This window comes from Peromyscus leucopus, chromosome 13 (genome assembly GCF_004664715.2).
Source record: "Peromyscus leucopus breed LL Stock chromosome 13, UCI_PerLeu_2.1, whole genome shotgun sequence".
In the NCBI taxonomy this organism is placed as follows: domain Eukaryota; kingdom Metazoa; phylum Chordata; class Mammalia; order Rodentia; family Cricetidae; genus Peromyscus; species Peromyscus leucopus.
In genome coordinates, this window is record NC_051074.1 from 23,795,150 (window position 1) to 23,811,755 (window position 16,606).

General features: G+C 43.1%; 1 long non-coding RNA gene across 1 annotated transcript; it reads left to right on the top strand.

The window, feature by feature from the left end:
- Positions 1-4,587: 4,587 nt before the first annotated feature.
- Positions 4,588-16,388, top strand: LOC119088943. Its single transcript, XR_005092704.1, has 4 exons — positions 4,588-4,720; positions 14,572-14,670; positions 15,908-15,957; positions 16,185-16,388. It is a non-coding gene; the product is annotated as an uncharacterized LOC119088943 (long non-coding RNA).
- Positions 16,389-16,606: the final 218 nt, after the last annotated feature.

Genomic DNA, 16,606 nt, shown 5'->3' on the forward strand with positions numbered 1-16,606 from the left:
CTCTCTCTCTCTCTCTCTCTCTCTCTCTCTCTCTCACACACACACACACACACATACACACACACTAAAAATAAAGATAGATAAATGAAAACAATAAAGGAAAAGGAATAGGGTGTGCACGCTGCGACCCTGTGTGCACACTGCGACCCTGTGTGCAGGTCTGTGAGTGACAGCTGTCACTGTTGCCACCATGGACATCACTGCCCCGACAGTCACTTGAGTTTCAATGATTGCACAGTAGTTGAAAGGAGGAGATGAAGGCACTCCATACTTCAAGACATCTATGGAAAGAAATGAAATTATATTAAAAAAAAATGGTATCTACATGGGGCAAGGGCTGAAAGAAAACAGAAAAAAAATTAAAAAAAAGATTGTTTGGGCGTTCAGCATGCGAGTAAAATTTTAAGTTTTTCTTTGATGTTATTATGAGTAATTACGATGTTTAACCTTTTACAAATTTGTAAGAGTACCATAATGAATTCCCGTCCATCCATCATCTCTGTTCATAAATAATAATTATTTTTAATCATACAGAAAAATTCCTGTCTGCGTTGCAGCTCCTTCTTCTAACTTTTGTGAATGAGGTAATACAATTGACCTGCAGTGAGCCTTTCATATACATGGAACAAAAATAAAAGGATGAACTGGGAACATCCAGCTAGTGTGCACTTGTCAGGAGCAAACTGGGGTGACTTCCTGCCATTTGGTCCCTTTAGTTACTCAGAAAACACATAAGTAAGCAATGCAAGGCTGGAGAGGAGGCTCAGTGGTTCAAAAGCAGCTGCTGTCTGCAGAGGACAGGGACTCAGTTCCCAGCACCCACATAGCAGCTCACAACTATCTGTAGCTCTAGTTCCAGGGGATCCAAGGCTCTCTCGGCCTTCTCAGCACCACACACACACACACACACACACACACACACACACACACACACACACACACACACGGCAATTACATTACATGCAGTCAAAACATTTGTACGAATGAAATAAAAAATAAATGAACTCATGAACAGTAGAAGTGAAGGACTTGCTGTGTGACCAGGCTTGATTCCTTAGACATGGAGGAATGAGGCAGCTACCAGGGAAGTACCAACAAAAAGATAAATCCACATCTGTGAGTGCCCATCTTGGCTGCCAACTGAAGCACATCTGCACTTAACTAAAACCCAAGCATCTGGGTCACCTGTGAGGGCTTTTTCTCTGTTTAATTATTTGAAGTGGGAAGACCCACCCCAAATCTAGATCTTCTGATGTGGGAAGAGCGACCTTAAATATGGGCCATATCTTGTGGTGACAGCCTATGTAAAGGACAAGGAAAAAGGAAGCTCTTACTCTTTGCCTGCTTAACCTCCCTCTCCCTGCCAAGTTCATCCTGCTCTGGTTTTAGAGCCTCCTTCTTCAGGATTCTGACCAATACTGAAGACCAACTTGAGACATCTATCTTGTAGACTGGACAACTGCTAGATTCTTGGACTTTGCATCAGGAAAAAGCCATCGTTGGATGTGGGGGCCCAGCTGGGAGACTGGCTCCCACATTTTATGACAGGGAACTCTTGAGGAGAGAGGGATAAGAGATATAAGATAGAAGGATGGAGGGAGAGAAACAGAAACACAGGATAGTCTCGGGAGGGCCTGGATCATTATCCAGGTCCTTCTGTCTCCTCTAAAGGGCTATTTATAGGAATGCCAAGGGGTGGAGCAAAAGACCTCCCCCTAGCTCAGCCAAGTGTAGACACTTCCAATCACCTAGTAATCGTGCACATGGTCAAGCCATCCTCTAATGTAGCCCTGCTGGGTGAAGCAAGGTCAGATCTCACTAGGAAGCCTTTGTGGGCTCCACAGATGGAATAGTTGAAATATAGCCTGTAAGCCACTCTAATAAACCCCATTTTTATAGAGAGACTCATTCTAGCAGGTCTGTTTCTCTAGAGAACCCTGACTAATACAAGAGTCATAATGAATTATTTCATTTTTGTTGGGTGGGAATATGCTTGAGTTGTGATAAGTCCAAACAAAAGGATGAAGGCCTGCCTGGGGGTGGGGAGACGGTAGAGGTGGGAGCTAGGGACTGAGCCTGAGGCAGGAGACCACATGGGATCCTTGAGATGCTCATGGACAAAGAAAAAAATGTCAATTAAAGGAAAATTTTTACTTATAGTGAGATAAATCTGACATTTTGATAAGATCCATAGACTTATTCTTTCACCATTAATTTTATACTTTAAAAGTTGTATGTATGATCAGGTGTAGTGGCACATATCTAGAATCCCAGTACTCAGCAGTTGGAGACAGGAGGATCAGAAGTTTGAGGCTGCCTCAGCTATATAACCAGTTCAAGGACAGCCTTACTACATGAGACCCTGTCACAAATTAATTAATTAAAGAAATATTAAAATATTTAGGTGGGAAGGATATTATGGCTATGGTTTACTATCAAATGGACACATAGACAATAACACATATACACGTAAAACATTAAATGTTATGTGTCAAACAGAAAACTGAACGTGAATTATTCTGGCTTATAGAAATATGGAATTCCATATCGTTCTGTAACTTTCCTTGAATCTGAAATTCCTTTAAACAGAGGTGCTGGTGTTTCTTAGAGGCCCTAGAATAAGCATTACCGGTGGGCAGCTGGACACATTGACAGTGCCTGACGTGAGATCTAGGTTGTAAGAATCACATGGCGGAGGAAGCTGGAGGACAGAGACTGGGGGTTTTAACTGGAAGGGGCATTTTCAATTCCTGAGGTGGCTAAGGAAGGTGACAGGCTGATGCCTGGGCCAGGGGACACAGGAGACCAGTGGAGCAGCTGCTGGAGGAGACAACCTTCACTCCAGGGCCCCCAGATCAGATCCCTCAGTCCACAAGTACCGCTCTCTGTTCCGTCTGTGTCTGGGAGAGTGGGAGAGCAGAACACAGGGCAAGTGGCCACCGTCCCCACACAGAACAGAGATGGCCTTCCTGCTCCTTCTCCTTAACTGATCTCTGTCAGGGTTTGCTTTTTTTTTTTCTTTCTTTCCTCTTTTTCCTCTCCACTACCTACAATCCTTCCTCCTCCCTCTTCTTGTGGCTCTTGACAAAGCCCAGCCTGGTCTCAAACTCAACAGACTCCGGCTTCCCTGCTCCTGTGACCTAAAAGCTGGCATTACAGATGTGCCACCACCCCTGACAATTTTTCTTTTTTCCTTCCTTCCACTATGACAACTGTCTCCACCCCTCCTCCCCCTCCTTCACCCTCTCCTTCTTCCTCTCCTTCTTCCCTCTCTCCTCTCTCCTTCCTCCTCCTCCTCCTCCTCCTTCTTCTTCTTCTCTCTCTCTCTCTCTCTCTCTCTCTCTCTCTCTCTCTCTCTCTCTCTCTCATTTCAGCAGTCTGATTCTATAGTTCAGACTGGCGTGGAACTTACTATATAGCCCATCCCAGGCTAGTCTTAAACTCTCAACAATCCTTCTGCCTTAGCATTGCTCGGGGTAAAGCATAGAGGTGAGGCTGGACCAAGAACTGGATCTCATCTCCTCTGTGCTTGTTTGTACTCGAGCATACCTGTTCTTCGAGCTCTCACAGATTCGACCTTTATCTGTAATGGTTCCGGAGCTTGGGAGACAGTGTGTGGGGGAGGGCACATCGAGGAAGAGCTGCTCATCAAAGCCTCCGCGTGACTGTGCTGCTGCTGCTTGTCCACACACTGGACACCTCTCATGCCTTGTTACTGACACTGTCATTTGTTGTATGAATGAAGGCAAGGGCCTGCTTGGAAAAAGCCCTAGGTACATTTGTTGATTCGGACATTTAATAAAATGTTATATATCATTTATCATTACTGTGTGTGTGTGTACACGTGTGCTCCTGGAAGCAACCTCCAAGAGGAAGATGCAAAGGAGGCGGGAGGCCAGCAGTGCTATCTAAGTATAGGGGGTTTGTGGAGGCTTAGAGCAGTACAGCGATTTTTATTAACTAATTGCGAGGTTCGCGAAAATCCTAGGAGTGATATTTGGCAGGCCAAATGGATTCTGTTCCTAACTACCAGCAAAATTAGCCCCAGTGACACCATAAAAGTCAAGTTTAACTCAAGTTAAGCAGATATGGAGCCCTGGGCGCCTTCCCAAAGAGTAGAGCAGCAGAGAGTGAACAAGAAAGGGGACCCAAAATTGATGGAGGGCAAGGGAAAGAGATGAAGACAACAGAGAGAAATGAAGAGGAGGACAGGATGAGCCGAGATATGAGGAGTGTGAAAGAGGAGAGGAGGGCAGTGGGAGGGGGAAGGGGAGGGGGAGGAGAGGGGAGGACAGAAGACAGGACAAAGGAATGGCAGAAAGGACAATGAATGGTCTCAAGCTCTTACTGAAAGAAAGCACTGAGGACACCCAGGAGGTGACTCCCTTTGGAAGTCATTGTAGGAAATGACCTTCAGAGTCGAGTGGGCAGAGAACTCTCTGTTTCAGAAGGTGATTCAGGGATCTTATTTTCAGCATCTTTTGGAATGGGCTAATCACAGTCAAGCCATTACATAAAGTCCTGCCAAAACATTTCATAACTATCTTCTTGAAGCCAAGCAAATTATTTTTAACCAGTAGACATGAAGACTCTTTGATGCAGGTCCCCACACAGAACCGTGTCCTCCCATTACCGACGCTAATCTCCTAAGTCAGAACAGTTGAGATGTCTCGGGGTCAACAATGAACACAGGAAGCTGTGGAGGCCCAAATTACTCAAGGTCAGAGAATCTGAACTTGCTTTACCCAGCAGGGCTGCATAATAGGGTGATTTGGTCATGGGCATGTTTACCAGGTGTTGGGAAGGGGCTACACTTGACTGTATAGCGTTCTTTGATCTGACAAGGGGGAGGTCTTTTGCCTCTTTACTTGGCATCTTATAAAAAGCCTTTTGAATAAATCTTTGAGGCCACTGGGCATTGATCCAGGCCCTCCCAAAGCTATACTGTATTTCTTTCTTCTCGTCATTGAGGTCTCTCTTTCTATCTATCATTTCTTAATTCCTCTCTCCTCCACCTAAGAACCCTTCAAAAGATGGGAGCTGGCCTCCCACAGGAAACTTCATTAAGAAAAGGAAAAAAGAAAAATAAACAGCATAGAAAGCTAGAAGGCCCCTTGGATCTCTGCTTTATTACATCCAAGCTTATCAATCACTGAGCTGAGACCTAGTACTATTGAGTGAGACCCCCAGTCCTGATTTTAATACTTTTCTTTTCTTCTCCTGTTGCACATTGGTTAAGTTATAAAACCTTCCTAAGTCTTGATCTCATGTATGAAGTGGAGATGACATCTTTCAGGTGTGCCTCCACACTGGGGGATTTTGCTCATGCCTGGCACTAGTTTAACACCGGCATGTACTGAGCCTTAAAAATAAGAACCAATTTTCATTAACAAAAGAAGTTCCTACTTTGCTTCTCCATAGAACTAAGAGACAGGGCATGGTCCCAAAGGCAACATGAGACATTTTAAAAAGGCACTGACTGAGCTGACGAAGGCCAGGTAGGCCTAGACTTGGATGCTCATGTGCCCTGGAGGGGTGATTCTAAATCATTCAAGAAAAGATGCTGTCACTGTATGTCATGTGAAGGCTATAGGCAGAAGGAGGAATGCTCCATCCTCCCTTAGAATCTTCTACTTAATCTGTTGTACGAATCCTCCTGGGCAGATGTAAAGAAAACTTTGTTCATCCCAGAGAGAGTACCAATGATATACATTGTGGGTGATATATTGTGTACCCAATAAACTTATCTGGGGGGTCAGAGAGCAGAACAGCTAGTATATTAAACATAAAGATTAGGCAGTGGTAGCACATGACTTTAATCCTAGCATTCCAGAGGCAGAGATCCATCAGATCTCTGTGAGTTCAAGGCCACACTGGAAATAGCCAGGTATAGTGACACACATCTTTAATCCCAGCACTTGAGATCTCATGTCTTGCTTGGGAAAGACACACATCTTTAATTCCAGGAAGTGATGACAGGAAGCAGAAAAATAAGGCATGAGGACCAGAAACTAGATGCTTTCTAAGCTTTTAGGCTTTTAGCAGCGGTTCAGCTGAGATCCATTTGGATGAGGACTCAGAGGCTTCCAGTCTGAGGAAACAGGATCAGCTGAGAAGTTGTCGAGGAGAGGCTAGCTGTGGCTTGTTTTGCTTCTCTGATCTTTCAGAATTCACCCCAATATCTGGCACTGGGTTTTTTTATTTAATGAGATTGTCTAGCAGTCCGTGTTACAATGCCCGATATGCAATTCCAACCAAGCCTGCCGTGCAGAAACAGTGGATTCAGCTGGATTACCCACAGGAGCGCAGCCTGCTTACAGACAGCCAACTCACCAAAGAAAAGTGTCCCTTTCAGCAACTGTCAACCACTGACATCTGCCTGAGGAGGCATGAGCTCTGGTGCCTTATGCTCCATCCTGGAACATCTTCTACTGGGGTGGGTTGTTAATGGGTATACTCTTGTGAGAGTCTCTTGGGTTCTTCACAGTTGTTGATTCCAATATGGCAAGGCCAGCCATGTCATTCCCAGAGAACAGTTCCACACTACAACTTCACTCCTGAACACAGAGCAGGGCTTGGTGAGACCCATGCAGTAGATGAAGTGAAGCTGGGAATGTGAATTGAGCTGTATCATTAACTGGATATGTTCTTTGGTTGAAAAATGTATTATCTGATTATTTTCATAGGTAGAAAGACAATCTTGCTTCTTAAATAGGTTATTATCACAGTATTTTAAAACGATGAATGAACCAATGATTTACTGTGAATGAATGGGACTCTAAAGGTTGTGGGAATGCAGAGGCCCCTCCACTACTAAGCTCCTCAATATTTGTGCCAGGATAATAATGGACTTTTAAGAAATATTGACTTTTGAGAAATATTGACATATCAATGCCTTATAACTTTCTAGTGCAGGTGAACATGTGTGTGTATTTATATGTGTGTTTGTATGTATATCTTTATGTGTGTATATTTGTATGTGTGTGTTTATGTGTTTGTATGTATGTGTGTGATTGTATATGCATGTTTGTATATGTGTGTATGTGTGTGTTTGTATGTATGTGTTTATGTGTGTGATTATGTTTGTGTGTGTATATGTGTGTGTGTGTGTGTGTGTGTGTGTGTGTGTGTGTGTGTTTGCTTCAAATAGAAAAGATCCTAGACTTTTGCCTCAGGGGGCTAGAATAATTGTAAAGATACTTCACAGATAGATGTGAGCATGCAGCTATGCCTTTGGTGGGACCATTAGAAAGCTGTTCTGGCCTCCATGGTCCTTCCCAATTCAGCCTCCAGCAGGCAGGGGTCCTTTGTCCCACCCTGAAAGTTGCCCTGGGACATGGGTCCTGCCATTTTCAGTTGGTCTCTATCCCTTCCTCATCTTTTCCAATCACTAAGTTAGCCAGGGAGAAACCTAACATGTTTTACAAACCATGCCTCATGATCTCTTTTGGCTTAGGTAAACAGTTATGAAAATGTATCATAATATATCATTGTAGTGTTACCTCTCTGTTGCTGTTATAAAATAGCGTGAGCTTATAGGAAAAGGAGTTTATTTGGGCCTATGGTTCCAGAGGGAGAGTCCATAACAAAGACAGGTGGCCAGCATGGGAAGGTGACAGCCTAGGACCTCAACCACAAACAGCACATGGGAGGCAAAGTAGATCTGGAGGTGGAGCTAGGCTCTCAGCTCTCAAAGCCTGTCCCCAGGGATGTGTCCCTCCAGCAAGGCCACAAATCCCTCCAGCAGCACCAAAAGCTGAGGACCAAGTGCTCAAATACACGAGCTTACAAGATATTTCCCATCCAAACTACCACAATGATATATAATAGAATATATATAATATAAAAATACATACAAGATCTCATATACAAATGAAATAAAACATTATATGTAAATATATAACATATAAATTAAATATGTAGTAATGTATAAAAATGCTTTATATAGTTTACCTGAATACTTTGGGTATTTAAAAAAATAATAACTACTCAGTAAAGCTTTTTGAGTATTCTTCATTTACTTATAAAAATTAAACCCAGCAGTTAAAGGTTTTGAGTAGGCTGAGGTCATAACTCAAGAGCCAGTATTTCCTAAAGACTTCTGAAATGCAAGTGAGGAAGAAATGGTGTGAATGAATAGTGACAAATAGTAGAAAGAAATTAGGATGAGCTAGGGAGCTAGAGACTATTTTATCTCACAATTCCAGGTTATAGTTCATTATTTTGTGGAAATCAAGGCAAGGACTTGACGCAGCTAGCCACATCCCATCCATAGTCAAAAATAAAGAAAATAAATGAACAAACACATATTCATTGGCTTGCTTCCTTATCTGTGATAAACTCAATTTCACTATTGTTAATACAGTTCAAGAGACCCTGCCTAAGGAATGGTGCTACCCACAGTGAGCTGCATCTTCACACATCTACTTAATTAAGATGGTCCCGATTCACACGCCCACCAGTCAACCCAATGTAGACAGCCCCTCACTGAGACTCTCTTTCCAGGTGATTCTAGGTTGTGTCAAGCTGACAAGTGAAGCTAACCCATCTATTCTGCCATATACAAAGCCCTGTGTTCAATCCCTGGCATTGCCAAAAGAATAAGAATGAAGGAAATCAAAATGACAGCCATCAGGCAGTGACAGAGTTCACCATAGAAAAGAAGAATGTGTACACAGAGGTACTGAAACTGTGACTTCTTTTTTTTTTTTTTTTACTTTTGTTGTTGTTGTTGTTGTTTTGATTCATTATGTATACAGTGTTCTACCTGCATGCCGGAAGAGGGCACCAGATCTCATTATAGATGACTGTGAGCCACCATGTGGTTGCTGGGAATTGAACTCAGGACCTCTGGAAAAGCAGCCAGTGCTCTTAACCTCTTGAGCCATCTCTCCAGCCCTGAAACTGTGACTTCTGAAGGAGTGTAGGCTTGCAAATGAAAGGATGGACGATGGACACTTGTGTCCCATGCAATGCTTTCGTGTAGTGGCCTTATCTGGGTCGTCTGGCAGCGGTTCTCTGGGGCCATGGGTGGCACAGTGCTCCCTGCCTTTGATCCCCCATACTCTGAGAGTTCTCAGGAAGCAAATGCTTCTTGTGGATTAACAAAAGATTTGGGAGACAGTGGCTGAGAGGGGAGAGCAAAGGGACAGAGCAGGGACACAGAGCAGTCACACAGGCCTCCATGGGCAGGCAGCAGAGGGAGAAGTCTTTTGTGGCCCCTGAGCTCTGGCTACCCTTTTCTATAGGACTGGAGTGGATCAGTGTGGACTGTCAGCACCCTGAACACAGACAGTAACATGGACCATTGTCAGACACCAAGAAAATAAAACGTTCTTAAAAGTCAACTGTAGCCGGGCGGTGGTGGCGCACGCCTTTAATCCCAGCACTCGGGAGGCAGAGCCAGGCGGATCTCTGTGAGTTCGAGGCCAGCCTGGGCTACCAAGTGAGCTCCAGGAAAGGCGCAAAGCTACGCAGAGAAACCCTGTCTTGAAAAATCCAAAAAAAAAAAAAAAAAAAAAAGTCAACTGTAGTTTGTACCACTCACTAAAACTCACTTTCACAGTAATGTGTCATGGTGGGTTATACATCCCAAAGATGTCGAGTGAATTTTGAACAGGAGCCATTAAACTAATAGATATGTGAAGCAGTCAGAGTATTAATTAGTATGATTTAACCATTCCACCCTATAACACTTTCTTATCAATACTTGCTATTATCAGTTGTCAATTTACAATAAAATTAAATCTTAGGAAACATTGAATAAAGAAGCCCTCTTCCTTACCACCTGAGAGTGTTTGACTATGATACCTGTTTTGTCTTTTATTAATTGGTCATTAGACTTCCTGGTTATTATCTGTCTGCCGTTTCCCAATTATTTAACTCTTAACTTTTTGGGCACCTCTGGGTCTTGCATGTTCTAGGTGATTTGTATTTTCTTTCAGTGATGATTTCCTTGAACTCATTGTCTCAGCACTAGGACTTTGATTGCATTAAAATGAGCTGCAGTTGAACTGGCTCCGTCTCCTGCACTTGTCTGCCCAGATTTGTTTTCTTGTTTTAGTTCTCATTTCTTGCCATCTTTGATCAATTGGCTATTTTATTCATTCGATTTCTCTTTCAATCGTTTTAGAGGTGATGCATGAAACTTTTTATTCATTAAAGTTTCTTAAGCATTAAAGATGGGACTGGCAGTGGGGACCTACAGGCCCCACTGCTCTACTCAGGAAGCTGAGGCAGGAGGATTGAACATGCAAAACTTGTCTGGGCTGTGGGGCAAGTAGTGAGACCCAGTTTTAAATTTAACCAAAGGTCAACTAAAGAAGGGGCTTTTAGTCAGGGCTGTAACACTTGCTTAGTGTTCCTGAGGCCCAGGTTTAACCTCCACTACTTCAGAATAAAAAGTCTCAAATACACAGTCGGGGAGGGAGAGAGGGAGAGAGAGAAAGATAATAATCAACTGTATTCCAGGTGCTGTCACAGATGCTTGGGAAAAGATTAAATGATATTCTATTCTTGTGACTCTCATCTCTGTGTGCCTTAACATGCAAAATGAATCAACAATAGATACAATAAAAAGTAAATTAAATTACGCAGTAGAAAGTAATAAGTGTTATGAAAAATAAAAAAGAGAAGATTGATGCGGAATGCAGGGGGTGGGAAGAATCTGAACAGTTACATGGTGTGGGTCTCGGAGAGAAAGTACCCAGAGCAAACACAAAGGGGGCAGGAGACTTAGCCATGGGAACTCAGAGGGAAGAGCATCCGCTGCCTGAGAAGCCTCACAGCAGTGTTCTAAAGGTCCAGCAGCAGGGATGACGGCAGAGGTGACAGAGTTGGAACTGTGGAGGGCAGAACACCATGCATGGCTTCTCCAACAATTGTGAGAGCATGCCATTAACAATGGATGAGATGGGAGGAGGTCATCGCAGACATTTGAGCAGGACCCTTGTTGTTCGAATCTTAGATGGTATTTAGTTTAAAAAAAAAAAAAAAAAACAGAGCCGGATATTGGGGTGAAATCTGAAAGATCAGAGAAACAGAACAAGCCACAGCCAACCTTACCTCGCCAACTCCTCAGCCAATCCTGTTTCCATGAATCCTCAGACTGAAAGCCTCTGAGTTCTCACCCCAAGGGTCTCAGCTGAACTACATCAGTACTTGTCCTCTGATCCTCAGGCAAGCTTTATTAGGGGACACAATATATCAACACAGACTCTGATAACATCTAGCTTAGCATTCTGAATACAGACAACAGACAGCACACACACACACACACACACACACACACACACACACACACACACACTGGAATATGAGTCAGTCATAGAAGAAGGCTGAAACCTGCCATGTGTGGCCAGGCAAATGGAACTTGAGGACGTAAAGCTAAGTAAAGTGAGCCAGGCACAGAAGAAACAGTGCTCCATGTCCTCACCCATCTGCAGAAGCTGAGAGCACTGACCGCACAGAGGACCATACGACAGTGGTCACTGGAGACTTAATGGGAAGGTAGGAGATGGACACCAGTACAAGTTAAACTGGAAGAGCTGAGTTTACTATGGTACAGGAGGGCAACCAAGGTTGACAATTTCCTTGCGTTTTGTTTTGATGTTGTGTTTTTACCTTTGTAGTCAACAATTTATACCCCCAAGTAAGTAGAGAAACCAGAAGTTTCCCAACAGTAGAAACGGAATATGTTTAAGGGGACAGAAATGCTAAGATTGGATCATTACACATTACTTATGTCCACCATATTGTTACAGTATGTTCCTTGCATTTGTACATCGTGTATGTGTCAGTTAAAAGTAATTCTGTTCATTCAAAAGGACCATTTGAGATGCTCTAAAAACAATCTTGAGGGCTCAGAGTAGGAATGGGGTGCCAGATGACTTGCAGCACCCCAGGTGAGGAGTGATGAAGTCTCGGGCAAGGTGGAGGCAGTGAGCTGTGAATACCATCAGGGAAGGTTAGCAGTGGCGGCAATGGCAGAGGAGAGGTGTGGCTCAATGGCAGGTCACTAGCCTAGAACATGCAAGACCCTGGGCTCGATCCCCAGCATTTGGGGGACTGGTGGATTATTACCAAGGCCAGATGCACTGAGCAGAAGGGTTTGGGCTGGGCAACTAGAAGAGTGGAGCCATGCACCAATGACGCAGGGGACTGGTGGGTGCAATGCAACAGATTGCTATTGTGTTGCTATGATTTATTTTGTGTCTTGTTGAGAAAGGCAGGTGGGGGATTCCGTTAGGACATGGAAAGTGTGAGTTGTCAACAGACAGGGCAGTGGTGTCAAGTCAAAAGCTCCACCTATGAATATGGAGGGTAAGACAGAGGGCTTGGCCACCAGGGTGGTATACTGGGGATGGTAGAGCTTTTAGGAGTTGGAGCCTACTGAGAGGTCCTTGGGTCATTGGGGGGTGGCTCTGGAATGCCAGGCTCTTTCTCTCCTGCTTTGTGACTTGTCATTAGATGGGCTTGCTCCACTGTGCTGACCTGCCACAGTGGCTTCACAAAAGGCTCAGAATCATGGAGCTCCTTGGTCTTGGACTGGAACTTCCAACACTGGGATCCATTTTCTCTTTGCGAGCTCATTATCTCGGCTACTTTGTGATGATGGTAGAAAAAAAAAACCGTCTAGTGCAAAGTCGTCACAAACTCTCTAAATGTATGAGGAACGTGTTGTTCTTGGTAGTGAGGTTCCATTTCTGTTCTTCATGTCTATTTAGCCCTATTTGCTGTGTACACCTCTTCAACACTCACTTTCACATTTCTGTTCCACCATTTGGGATCATCTACCTTTTCATCAAATGCATCCTTCAAAATGTCACTAACAAAAGTCAGTAGATGGAAAACACTATTTGTTGATTTGTAATTATTTGACTTTAATTTCTGAGTGATCCTTTTGGCTAAGAATACCATCCTAGGCTCACACCCATTTAATGGAACATTGAAAATGAATGGCAATTCACTAGCCTATGTTTTCTTTCGTTGCAGTGAAAAATTATATTTCAGACTAAGTATCATTCATTTGTTGACAATCTGTTTTCTCACTAGATTTCTAAAAGATTATATGTAGCATGACCTCACTAAATATTTCTCCCCTCAGCACCTGTGTGTGTGTGTGTGTGTGTGTGTGTGTGTGTGTGTGTGTGTGTGTGTGTTGGATGTGAATGCTTGTTTGCATGTATTGTGTGCATGCATATGTGTGTTGGATGTGAATGCTTATTTGCATGTATGCCCATGGGTACACATGCACTTAGGTGCACATGTGGGTGAAAGCCAAATGTTGACCCCAAATGTCTTCCTCAGTCACTTCCCACCTTATTTTTTGAGAGACGTTCTCCCACTGGACCTTTCTGGTGGTCTTTCTGGCCAGTGAGATCCAACCTGCTTCCCTAGCCCTGGAGCATTCCCTAGTAGCCACATTCAACTTTCTATGTGGTGCAACAGATCAGAGCTCAGGTCTTCATGTATGAGCAGCCAGCACTGTAGGCAGAAGTTTTTGTCCTACAAGCCACTCCCAAGTAACCACACAGAGGCTTAATATTAATTATAAATGCTGGGCCAATAGCTCAGACTTGTTACTAGCTAACTCTTACATTTAACTTATACCATATTTTTTTTATCTATGCTTTGCCATGTGGCTTGGTACCTTTTCTCAGCAAAGCATGCCCATCTTGCTTCTCTCTGCATCTGCTGGTAACTCTTCAGACTCTGGCCTTCTTCCCAGCATTCTCTGTTTGGCTCTCCCCATAACTTTATCCTGTCTAGCTACTGGGCAGTCAGCTTCTTTATTAAACCAGTCACAGCGACATATATTCACACGGTGTAAAGGAATATTCCACACAGCATTTTACTCACTGAGCCAGACTGCTAGGTCGTACATGTGAGTATGTTTTTCTTGTAATAGTGTTCAGAAATTGTTGGCTTCAATTAACCTCTGAGTTGAAGTTTTATTCACAGCTGTTATCTCTTGAAATGCCACCTTTGGTCCCCACCCCACCCCACCCCCCATGTGTCCGAGTTTTTCTCTCTAGATTCTGCACCACCACCACCCCCCAGCTCTCATTTTATTATCAGGGTGTACAGCATGTTCACAGCTAATTTTATTTTTTAATTTTATGCATCTAGGTGTTTTGTCTGCATATTTATCTGTGCATCACATGCACATAGTGCTCTCAGAAACCAGAATAAAGCATTGAATCTCCTGGAGCTAGACTTACAAATGGTTGTGAGCTGCCTTGAGTGCTAGGAACCAAACCCAAGTCCTTTGGAAAAGTGGCAAGTGCTCTTAACTGCTAAGCTATCTCTCCAGGCCCCAAAGCTAACTTTCATTCTTCCGTTTGTTTCTCTTTAGTTATATAAAAACGGCAGCTAAACCTTTCAGCTATTTAAGTGTTCTGACTATTATACATATCTTGTTTATGAATTTCTTTATATTTTAAACCATTTTCCTACTTTAAACTACCATTGTAATTCACTTAAAACCTATTAAATACTTTCATGGTGTAATTTTTTTATCTGATCATGGGACATTGCTTCCTTGTGTGTTTTGTTGTTTTTTTATTCTAGGTTGCTATCTCTTGGACTACTCTCTGAGGGAATTCCTTGAGGCCTTCACGGAAGAAGGTCAATGGCCACAGACACAGTGTTGGTCACTTTCATCAGCTAGTAAGCCATGGCGTGATTTGGAAAAGCATTGAGATGGAGTAATTCCAAGCCGATTCCAAGATCTGTACAAGACCACCCAGTCCTGAGAGACTTTCAAAGAAAGCACACTGGCTGTTCTCTAGCCCAACCATTTAAGGCAGGCAGGCAGGCTGCCCTGTAGTTCCTGCAACCAGTAGAGCTACTGATCTACTTCGATTAATGTCAGGGCTTCTCCCAGTGAGCAGGGCCGGGGGTAGCAAATGCAGTCAAGCCTAAACTTGCCTCCTGCATGCTTTCAACTTCTATTTTCACTTTGGGCCACCATCTGCTCTTACAGGTTTATCAACACTTTGTCATTTTTTCCCCTGTAGTCTAGCACAGTTACTATATATAAATGGAAGACAGTGGTCAGGGTATTTAGTACCCAGACTTTGGGTCACAATTCCTTTGTATCCCCTCATCTCCAGCTTATTAAAGATTTTGTTTTTAATGCTTAAATTATGTGTGTGTGGGGTGCATTTATGCATATGGGTATGGGGGCAAGAAGAAGGTGCTGAGTTCCCTGGAGCAGGAGTTACAGTTAGGTGCCTGAAGTGATGCTGGGAACTGAAAGCTGGTCCCCTGGATGAGCAATAAGCATTCTTAACCACTAGGGCATCTCTCTATCCCTTTATGGCCATCTTAACAGCTGTCATATGATGTCAGCATGGGCTTACTTATAACAACTGAAAAATGCTAGCTTATGGAAAACAGACTCTCTTTTCTTGTCCCTAATAGTTCGGGTTTTTAAAGCCTATGTAGAGAAGAAAGACAATTATCCAAGATGAATGGAGCAAATGGGAGGCAACTTGGGTAATTCTTTTCTCATGCTTCCACGTATCTCTGGCCATGATGGGTGTGTTTGGGAGGCTTGCCAGGCTACATATCCCCCAAATGAGCGTTGCTGGAAGCAGCTGGAACTGTGAATTAGGAAATGTCCTGGGAAGTTCCTAACTACAGTCTCTACTTTAGGCCCCCTGAAGTCTATCAGTGAAACAAAGCATCTTGAAGCACAATTTCCTAGATGTTTGTATGTAAACTCTGTAGCTAACCCTGGCCTACTGGATTTCAAGTTGTGTTTGTAAATTCAAACAACTGTGTTTTCCCCTCTGGCTCCAAGCTCGGTCTTCCCTTTGATACAGAACACAAAGCATTCTGGGTTAATACCAAGTATCTAGCAACTGTCTATGGCTCATATTTTTATATTTTTCTTTGGCAGCAGGTTGCACATCCAGCGGATGCAGTTTGTGGATGGCTTAGCACTAACATGTGAGTATTCAACTATGGCATAGTCTGGAGGTCTGGTTTCTTTGTCAAGTTTTTTTTTTTTTCTGTTACTTTATTCAGTACTTACGAGTGTCTTTATACTATTTGTGGTCCTATGAATTTCTGGTCTTGGCATGTCTTTCAGTTCAATTTACAGCCTTCTAAGAACTTGTTTTTTCTCTTACACTAACTTGGAATCTGGGAAAATAATGCCTCATCTGGATGAACAGAGTGATGGGGAAGACAGGGGTGAATGACAGAAAGCGCTTCTCAGCCTGTTCAGACACGGAGAAAGCTTCCAGAAAGGAAAAGAGGCCATGCTCCTTACCTGTCATTTATTGTTATTCCCAAATGTAGTCACTCAACAGTATTTACCAACTTCCCACCAAAATCCAGTCAATGCCTAACATCCTTTTAATGGTGGCTGTCTTTTAATAAATTAAGATGTGTGATCTCTCTAAGATAACTGAACTCATTTTATCGGGGAGATATTTTTCAAATTTAAGAGTAAGTAGCATGTGGGATAGTATAAAGTCAGATGCAAAAATAAGTGATATATGAAGCTCTTCATAGCTGATCATTATGATTGTCACATTTCAAGTTCTGCTTGTAAAAAGCTGGAACAAATGAGATTGAAAACTGGTTCTTGCTG